Below are 6,000 nucleotides of genomic sequence, written 5' to 3'. Positions count from 1 at the left end.
TTTGATTTACTTAATTGAAACAAAAATAAAAATATAAAATGAAGATCTACTTACAACTTTTTAATTAAAATATAGATAGAAGAAGTAATGAAGCCTAAAAATTATATATCCTTATGTAATATTATTGGTAAGACTAGTTTATTATTTTTTTTCTTTTATTACAAAATATCATAACACTTATATTTTAATATATTTTATTTATATTCTGTACCTTTTTAAGATTTAAAATACAACTTTTTAGTTCCATGATTTGCAATTTTATTAAATTTTATAAATTTAATTTTTATATTATGTGACTTATAAAAAAAACAAAATATAAATATTACATTGTTATAAACAAAATATATAGTACATACTATATATTATTTTTTAAATGACAACTCACTTAACTTAGATTTTGATGCCTAAGTCAGTATTTGATTGTCTGGTAATGTTTTAGGATGAAAAACTTGGTTGTTGGGACAAATATGGAGGTTTTCTGGATGAGAAGGTTTTGCCAAAAACTTATTTTCGATGAAGCCAAACTTTGACAGTGTTGATATGATTCAAAGAGCTATCATTTTCATTCAAGCGAAAATGTGGTAATTTTGATGTGATCCAAGGAGGCGAAATTTAAGCTCAAGTGAAAGTTCTGGCAGTACAAATTTTTACTCAAGCGAATTACCGACAAATTTTTTATTAGAGACAAAAAGTTTTGCTTAAGCGAAAATAAAGTAGGAAACCATTTTATTTTTTTGGGTAGATTTTCGCTCAAAAAATGAGAATTTCTTGCTAAATAACAAATTAATCATATATTTGTTAGGTGTGTTTTAATTTTTATAAAGATAAAATTAAGGGATTATTGGGTAGTTATGTACGTCTACTTTAAGGTAAGTAATGTAGGACTTGGTACAATTAGAGGTTACAATGAAGTAGATTAGATGGGTAGGATCAACACTAGTACAATCTTGTGGGTAGGGTGGATACTTGTGGGTAGGGTGACTAGGAGTACCACCTTTAGATCACCTTTAGATCACAATGTGATTCACATGTACGATGTTAAAATGAGTTTTAATTTATAAGTTAATTTGGTTTATAATGAGTTTAAATCGAGTTGGATTGAAAAAATTTATTATTTTTAAATGTGGGTTAAATTGAATCTGACTTGTTTAACTCACATGTTAAACGGGTTCGAGTCAAGTTTAAAGAGAGTTGATTCGTAACCCACCAACAACACTTTATGAGTTTTTTATCATTTTCTTATAAGTTTTTTGTTATAATTACTTACAACTCCAAATTATATAAGTTTATAATTTGATATTTTTAAATATTAGAATGTTGTTCAATAATGTTTGAATAATTGATATGTTTAATTTATTTGTTTGCTAAGTTATATTTATACATTGATAATTTAATTTTCAACTATTATCTATATAATGATATTTGAAGAATTTGGTGAATACTTTGATTTCATTATCATAAAAAAAATGAGTCAAGTCAATTCATTTCCATTGTAGTGCAATAAATATATAAAATAAATTGTAAAAATAAAACATTCGTAGCTAAGTCAAACCATTAACCCAACAACTTACGGTGGGTCAAGCTCAGTTACAAAATTTATGACTTACCAACAAGTGAGTTGGGTTGAGTTGACATATTTTTAGCTCAATCTATGGTGAGCCAATCCATGTGAGCCGGGTTGACTCACTTTGAGACTCTTATCCTCAGGTGTTTGTGTATTAGTTCAAGTATCTTGGAAATATTTATTATAGTTTAAAAAATAAATAAATTATTCTACATATTTTTATGGACTTTTATCTTATGGATAAGTTCTAAGTTATAACAGTTTGAACTTTATTAATCATTACTATTTTATTTAATCATATTTATTGTAATTTACATATATTCTACTCCCTTTTACCTATAAATACTACTATTTTCATGAGGAAAAGACAAAACAAGTACCACAACAACAACTTATAGAAAACTGTTTCCAGTCTTTTAAACATTGATGTTTATAAGGTTCAAATATTCTTTACTTCACTCGATCAATCTAACATGTTGTTGTATTTTGGGAGAGAAACACATATAATATTTTGTTTTGTCCTATGTTGTAGGAGCGTTTTCTCTCTAAGGACAGCGTTCTACGAGAGAAAAAAGTATGTTTACCCGACTCTGTGTGAACCTTTTTTCATTTTTATTTTTGTCTTATATTCTTATTATTTAGGTTAAAATACTTCGTTGGTCCTCATTTATATCGCAAAATCTCGATTTGGTCATCGTATTTTTATTAGTCTCAATTAGGTCATCATTTTTGTAAATTAGTATCAATTAGGTCCTTTCCGTTAGTAGAGAACTAACACCGTTAAGTAGGTGCCACGTGTCAGCTTCTCGTTTTTTTGAATTTTTGAATTTTTTTGAATTTTTTGAATTTTTTTGAATTTTTGAATTTTTTTTTAAATTTTTAAGTTTTTTTAAAAAAAATATTTATGCCACGTGTCACGTCTGTAGTGTGTCACGTGTCAATCTAATATTGTGACACGTGTCAAATTATTGTTTGAATCTCAATTTGGTCCTCATATTTGTTAATTTGATTTGATTTCGGTCCCAAATATTTTTAAAAAAATTTAATTTCGTGTTCTCCAAATTTAGAACAAATTTTACTTTTATATAATATTATGATTATTTTTATTAAAATTGATATTTTTATTAAATATTTTAGTAATATTAATTGTATTTAATATTAAAATTTTAAATATATTTATTTTAATTTGTTATAAAATTATTTTAAAATTTTACATTTGAATTTATAAAATTGTTATTTTTAAGCCAACTCTAAAATATTGTTGATATTGAATATTATACAACTATTTCGAATATAAATTTATTAATCTATATATTTATAATTTTAAAATAAAATTTAAATAAAGTTTAATGTAAAATATAAATTTAAATAAATTAAATATTGTTAAAAATATGTAATAGAAATATCACTTGTAATAAAAGTATCATCATTACATTTATAAAAGATTAAATTTGTTCTAAATTTGGAGCACATGAAATTAAATTTTTTTAAAAAAATTTGGGACTAAAATCAAATCAAATTAACAAATATGAGGACTAAATTGAGATTCATACAATAATTTGGCATGTGTCACCATATTAGATTGACATGTGGCACACTACAAACTTGACACGTGGCATAAATATTTTTTTTTAAAATAAAAATTTAAAAAAAATTCAAAAAAAATAAAAAATTCAAAAAATTCAAAAAAATGAGAAGCTAACACGTGACACCTACATAACGATGTTAGTTCTCTACTGACGGAAATGACTTAATTAATACTATACAAAAATGAGGACCTAATTGAGACTAATAAAAATATGAGGACCAAATTGAGATTTTGCTACAAAAACGAGGACCAACTGAGTATTTTAACGTATTATTTATTTGACTTGATATATATTTATTACCTATATCTTTGTCTAGCTCTAATAATTATTATTATTTATTTTGATTAATATTTTCCCAACATTCTTGGAGAGGAAATTTTGTTGTTCTACTTTATTTATAATTACTCCTTTTATTCACTTTATTATAAAATTGTGATAATATTATATATTATGTTTGTTATGGTTATGATTAAGACTTTCTCAAACAAGTCAATAAATTGTATGGATGTATTTTTTTTTTTTTGCTAGTAACAATAAATGAAATTATGGACAAATCAAATTCTGGTTCATTGAATAATTTATATGTGATTGATATTATTATTGTTTTCTCTATTATATTAATTGGTGCTTTGACATTCTGTATTTCTAACTCGGACAAAGATATTCTATATCACAAATGTATTTTAATTGTTTTGTATGACAGCGTTTATAAAATTATCGTACAAAAAATACTATTGAGTTATAGGAAGCACTTGAACTACATTATACATTTGTGAAAATAAATGTTTATCTTGATTTTTTGTGAAAAATGATGACTGACATAAATGTATTTTTTATCATATTTATGAATTTGAAAATATTGTTTACGACATAAAATTAAAAAAGATATTATTTTAATTAACACAATGCTTAGAGTTTTATGATTTAAATCTTGTCTCCCTCATGACTAGTTCTCAAAGTTTAAAACATAATTATGTGTCTTTGTATTGAAGAAAAATATTATTTTTCTCAAAAAATTGTCAAATACTTTTGTCTAATTATAAACCTAGAGGTTAATACTATTACTATATGTTGTTGTCTTTGTTTTTCCATCTAAAATGTCACTAGCAATGATGAGTGATTTAATTAGTTTATAGATTATGGGACTAATGTTAATTTTTCTAATAAAAAATACTTTATTTATTACATAAACTTGTTTTTAAGTGCAATAGAGTTGTTATTTGTAGATATGTTTGGTAAATGATATATTTGTGATGATATGTTTAAGTTAAGTGTTATGCCTTTATGTTCAAATAAAATATTTAGTAGTTCTTCCTTGAATATCACTAATGTTGAAACTTGTGATATGTGGCATGCTATTACAAAGGTTAAGAAGTTTAGTAAGAGACTATTCAAATTATAAAATTTTGAGTTACAAGTCAAATGGAATGAAAAATCAAGATTCTTTGGTCTGATAAAGGTGATGAATATATGTCTTTTAGAAATGAGTGATGTATGTATATATGTAATATATATATATATATATATATATATATATATATATATATATATATATATCAATTAAATATTTTTTAATGTTTCACATTTGAATATTTGTTCTTCTTTTAATGTTTTATTTATTGTTTAATTTTTCATATGAGAATTTAACTTTCAACTTAAGCGATCAATAAGGCAAACCCTTCATTTAGTAGGTAATATAAAAAATTTATTAAATTTTTAAGGTATTTTTCATCTTCATGCCCTTACTTATACATTTGTTTTCTTTTTTGATATTTCATTAATTGGTCTATCAAATGGTTTCTACGACATACATGGGATCACTTTTACCTTTTTTTAATACTTTTATTTGTTGTTTATTTTTATCATATAGAATACTATTTTGATATTTTTTATATAATTATTTTCATTTTCTAACTCATTATCATAAGTGTAATTTTATTATTGCAATTGTATACAAAAAAATCATTTACGATAATATAATAATTTAATGTCATTGTTATGATTTATCGTCATCCAACATTTATAGAAGTTCGATAGATGAAAGATTTAAGATAAATTTAAATTATTATTAGTTTAAATTTATTCTTTGTGTGATTTCGTTCAAGTAGTGGATTATAATTTTTGTTACGGTATTAAAAAATATATCTCATTAGAACTTTGAGGAAGTAAAGAGACACTTAAAATATTTTTCAATTTGAATATTTGTTTTTTTAAAAAATATTTTTTAATTTTATCAATTTTGTTTTATTAATGTTTGTAAATTTAATAAATATTTTGGTTTTCATTAAATTTTATTTGATACTTTAATTTAAAATATATACAATTATAATTTCTTTCTAATTATTTGATATTGGAAAAACAAAAATATCCCTTCTGATATTGAATATTTAAAAATATTATATTTTCTTGGGTATAATTTTTTATTATTTTATAAGAATTAATTTTTGATATTGAAACAGAAAGAAAGTGTATACAAACACGAGTATGAGTATACCCATTATCCGTGGAGATAGAGATAAGACAAAATTTTTATGTTCATTAGATTTGAGTATAAAAATTATGATGAGTTTTTTTTAGGATAAGTATGAAATAGCAAAACTCCTTGTTGTCTCCTTCCATTGTCATCTCTTAACACAATATAACTTTTGAGAAATTTTTTAAATTAGCACTTAGAGATTGCATTTTGATAAAATAAAACATGTGTACAAATTTGTCTTAACAATTACAAAATATTCTTGCAAAGATTTAAATTGTTACTCTTTGTATTGAGATTTGAAAATTTAATTCAAAAAGAGACACAAACATATATAACTGATTATGTTAGCTGATAATCAATTATTATAACAA

Source organism: Vigna unguiculata, chromosome 9 (assembly GCF_004118075.2).
Source record: "Vigna unguiculata cultivar IT97K-499-35 chromosome 9, ASM411807v1, whole genome shotgun sequence".
Lineage (NCBI taxonomy): Eukaryota > Viridiplantae > Streptophyta > Magnoliopsida > Fabales > Fabaceae > Vigna > Vigna unguiculata.
Note: the sequence above shows the minus strand (reverse complement) of the source record.